Source organism: Nicotiana sylvestris, chromosome 11 (genome assembly GCF_000393655.2).
Source record: "Nicotiana sylvestris chromosome 11, ASM39365v2, whole genome shotgun sequence".
Lineage (NCBI taxonomy): Eukaryota > Viridiplantae > Streptophyta > Magnoliopsida > Solanales > Solanaceae > Nicotiana > Nicotiana sylvestris.
This window is the reverse complement of record NC_091067.1, coordinates 166598258-166605443: the sequence shown is the minus strand read 5'-3', so window position 1 is coordinate 166605443 and position 7186 is coordinate 166598258.

The window sequence follows — 7186 nt, the reverse complement described above, 5'->3', positions numbered from 1 at the left end:
TGAAGGGTGTTATGAGATTTGGGAAGAAGGGTAAATTGAGTCCTCGGTTCATTGGGCCTTTTGAGGTACTTTGAAGGATTGGGGAGGTAGCTTATGAGCTTGTTTTGCCACCCAGCTTATCGAGAGTGCATCCGATATTTCATGTTTCTATGCTCCGGAAGTATATTGGCGATCCAGATTGGATTTTAGCACGGTTCAGTTAGATGATGATTTGACTTATGATGTGGAGCCAGCAGCTATTTTGGAGCATCAAGTTCGAAAGTTGAGATCTAAGGATATAGCTTCAGTGAAAGTGCAGTGGAGAGGTCAGCCCGTGGAGGAGGCTACCTGGGAGACCGATCGGGATATGCAGAGCAGATATCCTCACCTATTTGAGGCTTCAGGTATATTTCTTGACTCGTTCGAGGACGAACGTTTGTTTAAGAGGGGAGGATATAATGACCCGACCGGTCGTTTCATGAGTTACCGCTCTGTTTTCCCCATTTCTGCTTCTTATTGTTTTGTTCATTTGTATTATATGTTATTGGGTTAATTGGCTCGGGTTCGAAGTTTAGTAAGGTTTGAGACACTTAGTCTCTTTGAGTAAGCTTAAGTTGGAAAAGTCGATTGGATGTTGACTTATGTGTTAATGGGCTCGGATGTGAGTTCTGATGGTTTGGATAGCTTCGGGAGGTGATTTGGGACTTAGGAGCATGATCAGAATGTGTTTTGGAGGTACGGAGTAGATTTAGGCTTGAATTGGTGAAATTAGAATTTTGGCATTTTCCGGTTGGTAGGTGAGATTTTGATATAAGGGTCGGAATGGAATTCCGGGAGTTGCACTAGGTCTGTTGTGTCATTTGGGATATGTGTGCAAAATTTCAGTTCATTCGGACGGGGTTTGATAGACTTTTTGATCAAAAGCAAAATTTGGAAGATTTTGAAATTCTTAGGCTTTAATCCGATGCAAATTTGGTATTTTGATGTTGTTTTGAGCGTTCCGAAGGTTGGAAAAAATTTGAATGATGTTATGGGATAGCTTGTCATGTTTGGTTGAGGTCCAGAGGGCCTCGGGTGAGTTTTGGGTGATTAAACAGATCATTTCAAGTTGAGAAAAAGTGCAGAAAATCTGCTGTTGATGTTGCAGACAGTTGTGCTTCGCGTTCGCGAATGATTAAGATGGAAGGCTGTGAAGTTGGCCTTCACATTCACAAAGGAGGTCCCGCGATTGCGAAGGGTTGAGCTCAATAGTCATCGCATTCGCGTGTGTTTAGTCGCGTTCGCGTAGAGGAAAAGCTAGCAGTTGGGTCCAAGTCAGATTAGCCTTCACGTTCGCGTGTGGGTGGCCGTGTTCGCGAAGAGTTGTGAAGCTAAAGGTTCGCGTTCGCGTGCGTTGGGTCGCGTTTGCTTAAGAGAAATTTTGGTCAATGGTATTTTGTGCTTCGCGAATGCGAGGCTTTGACCACGTTCGCGAAGAAGGATTTCAAATCGTTGGGCAGAATGTTTAAAAGGCCATTTTCACGATTTTTGGCCTAAGTTCACCATTTTTGACTCGGTTTTGGAGTTTTTTGAGAGAGGTTGAAGAGGGAATCAAAGAGAACTTCTTTGAGGTAAGAATTTTGGACTTAATACTCAATCCTATTGTAATTTTCACCTAATTAAACATGAAATTTGGGGGATTTAAAGTCTAAATTAGGGAGTTAGGGCTTGTAAACTTGAGACCTTAATCTCGGGATTTGAGGGGCCATTTGTGGTTGGATTTTGGTATTTTTGGTATGTATGAACTCGTGGAAGGATAAGGATTCCGTTGATGTTATTTTTATCAAAATTCGAGACGTGGGCTCAGGATGGGGTTGGACCAATTTCAGAATTTTTGGTATAATTTGATTATTTTCGCATGGGCTTCATTCCCTTAGCATATTCTAATGTTATGATTCTGTTTTTTGGTAGATTCGGTGCGAGTTGAGGCAGAGGAGAGAGGAAAAGGCATCGCAGAGTAGTAATTCATCCGATTTGAGGTAAGTGACCATTGTAAATCTGGAACTGAGGGTACAAAACCCCGATATTTCGTATTGTTTTGACAAATGAGGTGACACACATGCTAGGTGACGAGCGTGTGGGCGTGCACCAGTAGAAATTTTGACTTGGTCCGTCCTGTAGCGACTATTAACTGCATATTTGATTTGAAATCTTATGATATCATGTGTTTTAGATGTTGATACTATATTATGGGTTGTATGCCATATTTGGGGCCTTGTGCCGACCTATTGAGACCCTTAGGGGCATCTTTACTGTTTTCCTCACTCTATTTGTTTGAAAGCATATCCTTAGTCATGTTTTATCTGTTTACTGTTTAAACCTGGTTTTTATCACTCTATTTATTAAAATATGAAACCTCTTTGGGCTAAGTTTCCCTGATTTCCACTGTTATGCCCGAGTGGCTGTAAGGTTAATGACTGAGAGAGGTTGAGGACCTAATGGTGAGGATTATAAATATTATGGATCGGGTTGCACGCCGCAGCGATACTTATATGGATCGGGCTGCACGCCGCAGCGATTTATATATCAGATCGGGTTGCGCGCTGCAATGATATGACGTTTGGGTTGTAGGAGCCCCTCCAGAGTCTATACACCTCCAATGAGCGTAGTCGACTATTAACTATGGATCGGGTTGCACGCCGCATCGGTTATTATAATTATTACTATTATGAGAGGTTATTGAGCCTGAGTGTTGAGTGTGAGTATTGTGTGACGAGAGCTGAGTCACGAGTGACCGAGAGGCTTGCCCGAGAGGCTATATTTATGAGTGATACCTTGCCTGAGGGGCCCATTTATGATATTTTTGCTGAGTTCACTCTTCTTTTGTAATGAGCCTCTGTTTAAAACTGTTAAGTAATTGATTTCAAAGTATTTCAATTGAAACTTAAACTTTATGAAGAAACTGGCTTTTAAACTGTTGAGTTTGACTTGATATTTTGTTGTTTACTCTTTTATATGATTTTTAGTTGCTCGTCACTGCTCTCAGACCTTATTTACTTTAGTTACTTACTGAGTTGGCGTACTCACGTTACTCCCTACACATTGAGTGCAGATCGAGGTGCCCGAGCGGCAGAGTGAGGGTCCCCAGCATTTTCCAGAGCTTATCAGAGACTGCAAGGTAGCTGCACGGCGTCCGCAACCCTGTTTTCCTCCTTCCTATCCTTGTTTTCTACATTTTAGGGCTTATTTTGTATTAGTCAGTCAGACTGGTTGTATTTAGAGGCTTTAGACTTGCGACACTAGATGTTTGGGCTGTGTTGATCTATTTTCTGTAATGTTTTCCGCACATTTCAGTGATATATGTATTTCTTATGAAATTGAGACTTAATTAAATGTTAGGAAACTATTTTTATTAAAAGAAATTGACTGTGGTTACTTGTTGGGTTGGCTTGTCTAGTACGATAGGCGCCATCACGACCGGGATATTTGGCGTCGTGACAGATTGTTTTGTATTCAAGATTCGATTTTTAAGGATTGAATTTTTCTTAATTGTGTGTTCTTGAAATTTTGTTTTTGATGCAGATCTCAGGTTGGTTTTCCAATTCTCCTTGCTGCATATCTCTGGTTTGATTGTTTCCTCCTTGATTTTAATTGAATTTGCTTCCCATATGTTATTTTGCTTGTTAATTGAATTTCCTTCTTTCTTTTGCTGAATTCTTTTTATGTTTTCTTACATTTTTCTGACTTGTTGATTTAAAGCCCGTTTGGATTTACTAACTGACTAGCTTTTAAAAGAGCTAGAGCTTTATTAATTGATAAATAAACTAAGACCCTACTCTAATTACTATCAAAACATTAACATATCATAGTATATATCAGATCAATCAAACAGTAACATATAATTGCAAAAAACTCACTAGTGTATTTTCACACCATTCACAACTATGAACTGAATACGACAGTAACGTATAACTGCAAAAAGACTCATAATCTATTTTCACCATTCACAACTATGAACTGACTACGATAGTAACATATAATTGCATAAAACTCAGTAGTCTATTTTCACCATTTACAACTATGAACTGAATACAACAGTAAAATATAATTGCAAAAAACTCAATAGTCTATTTTCTCCATTCACAACTCTAAATTAGATCAAAACAGTAGTCTATACTTGCAAACTCAGAGGAGCTCTCCCTCCTTTTCCTTGTTGGTCTCGGTTGCATTCTTCTTTGTTTTTCCTTTCTTTGTTTTTGCTCCATTCTTCTGTTGTCCTTTCTTCTGTGGTTCTTTGGCGCTCTGTGGTCCTTTGGTTGTCTGTTCTCTTTTCGTCTTTGCTCCTTTCTTCATCTCCATTTTCTCCTCTTTTCTTAACTTCTTATTTTCTGCTTTTTGGTGAATTCATCTGGTGATAAGGTGTCAAAACAGCCAAAACTCAATAAATTAACAGTTGTGTGAGGCATGATAATTGACTGAATAAGATTTTTCATTAAACACTATTTCGGAACTTGAAAGGTAACACACACCCTAGTCTAAGATTTAGCCAGAACTCAATAAATTAATGCAGTGTGAGGCACAGTAATTGACTGTATAAGATTAATCATTAAGCATTGTTCCGGAACATGAAAGGCAACATGCATCCTAGTCTAAGATTTCTCATTAAGCACGTTCTGAGACGAAAAAGATATTTTATTAACCCTTTAAGCATGAAGTGTATTTAGTTTACTAGATGGCGTATGCCCGTGCATAGCACGTGCCCAATACTGTAGAATATGAAACTACTATTTGTGATTAATTTGCTTTGATATGAAATTGCATAGGAGGGACAAAAGTTGAGACGTCATTGAAGTGACAGACTATTCACATCCATGAGAATACTGAATATATATATATATATCAGTATTCACATCCATGAGAATACTAAATATACATTGTATTGGGAAAAATTGAGTTTGTATATTGGAGGTGACGTGTCATGACACGAGGATTAGTCAAATGGTCAAAGAGTTATAATTAGACAAGAGGCACGAGTAATAACAGATACGAGAGAAAGTGATGAAAGAGGCACGACGCCCGCACCTGTTTAAGTCATTTAAAGCTCAAAGATCAAGAAGAATCAAGGAAATGAATCTGACAACGCATGAAAGTCCAAATTCAGTATTTAACATACATTAAATACTGAGTACGTTAGAGAATTTGTATTTAATATAAATGATTGAGTAACGTTTCTTTTATTGTCATTTATTACCCATTATTGCCTTATTAAGACAAAGGCAATACACATATCTCCAAGAAAACCATTATAAAAGGGAGAATGCTTTTGTAAGGACACAGAACACAATTGAAATATACTTTGATTCACTTGTTTTTCTCCTGATTACATTCTGGTTATTCCAAATTATTCTCTTCTACATATTCTTTTGATTATCAGTAACCTGCGTTCTTCTAAATTCTAGCTTTGACTAAAATTCTATTTTTTGGTTAAACAAATTGGTTCCGTTACCGGAAATCTGATAATCTATTTTCTTTTCACTTGACCTTCCTTGTTACATCAATCATGTCGAATAACAATGACAACATCCCAGGAAACCAAGAGAACCAGCAAAGTTAGGGAGGCCCAGAGAACATTAACATTCAGGTTCCTACTCCGCAGGACTCTCCACGGCAATCTCGTGAGGGTACTCCCGATGGATCTCAAATAAACGAGTATGCTCAATTTGAAAATGCTGAAGCTGTTGATGAAGCTTTGCAGAAGTTAATTACTGCTCAGGTCAACAAAGCTGTTGAAGCGCTTGTTAACCAGTTACCAGTTGCAACACCCACACCTTCTCCAAATAATAACATTATATAAAACCCTCGTTTCGGGCTTGTTAACTCAGGCAGCGGTGGAACCCCCAGTAAATCGCAGGAGAGAGAAATAGGTAATGTAATTAACTTCGATTTACAAAATTTAGTACTAACCTTGCAGAAACAGCTCAAGGAGTAAAGTGAACGCATAGAGCAGATACCCGGGGTGACGCCCATAATCAAAGGGGTAGACATGGACAGATATTTGCAACAACCCTGGAAGCCGAGTGCTGCCCCACTCCCAATTCCAAAAAAGTTCAAAATGCCTGATATTCCAAAGTATGATGGAACGACAGACCCACGGGACCACGTGACTGCATTCACAACGGGCGTAAAAGGCAATGATTTAACTAAGCAGGAGATCGAGTCGGTATTAGTCAAGAAATTTGGTGAAAAACTCACCAAAGGAGCACTAACGTGGTATTCCCTTTTACCTGAAAATTCTATAAATTCTTTTGCTAAGCTTGAAGATTCTTTCATCAAAGTGCACTCGGGAGCCCAAAAAGTGGAAAAAAGAATGGAGGATATTTTCAAAATTAAGCAAGGAGATTCAAAATTGCTTAGAGAATTCGTGGACAGATTTCAACGCGAAAGAATGACGTTGCCATGTGTACCTGATAACTGGGAAGCTATAGCTTTCACAAGCAATTTGAATGAAAAAAGCTCAGAAGCTACGAGGAGACTAAAGGAAAGCCTTCGAGAATTCCCAGCTACAATATAGAACGATGTTTATAATAGGTATAGCACGAAGTTGAGGATTGAGGAAGATATTGTTCCTCGATCTCAAAAAGAAGAAAGTACACATTCAAGACGTGCAGAGAACGAAAAAAGATCCGGTAAAAATAGGTACGAACCTTATATGGGACCTGCGGGGAAAGACTCGCGGTCAAAACAGGATAATCAAAGGCATGATCACAGATCAAGAAATAGAGAATCAGGTTCTTCATCAAGATTTAGGAACGAGCGAAACCACTATGAGTCACGGGATGATGGTAGAAATTTAAAAGAGAGATTCGGAGGTTACAACTTCAACGTCAGCACCTCCGAGCTCGTAGCTGTTTTAAAAAGCATGGGAGATAAGGTTCAATGGCCAATGGAAATGAGATCAAATCCAAACAGGCGCAATCTTGACCATTGGTTCGAGTTCCATAATGATCACGGGCATAAAACAGCAGATTGCAGATTTTTACAAAGTGAAGTTGATCATCTATTAAAACAAGGATATCTTACAGAGTTGTTCAGCGAGAAAGGCAAGCAAGCTTACATGAAGAACAGGCAGGATCCTCCAAAGCCACCTTCTCCCAAAAGAATTGTTAATGTTATAAGTGGGGGTGAAGATATTAATGGTGTGTCATATAATGCGGCTAACAAAACTTCC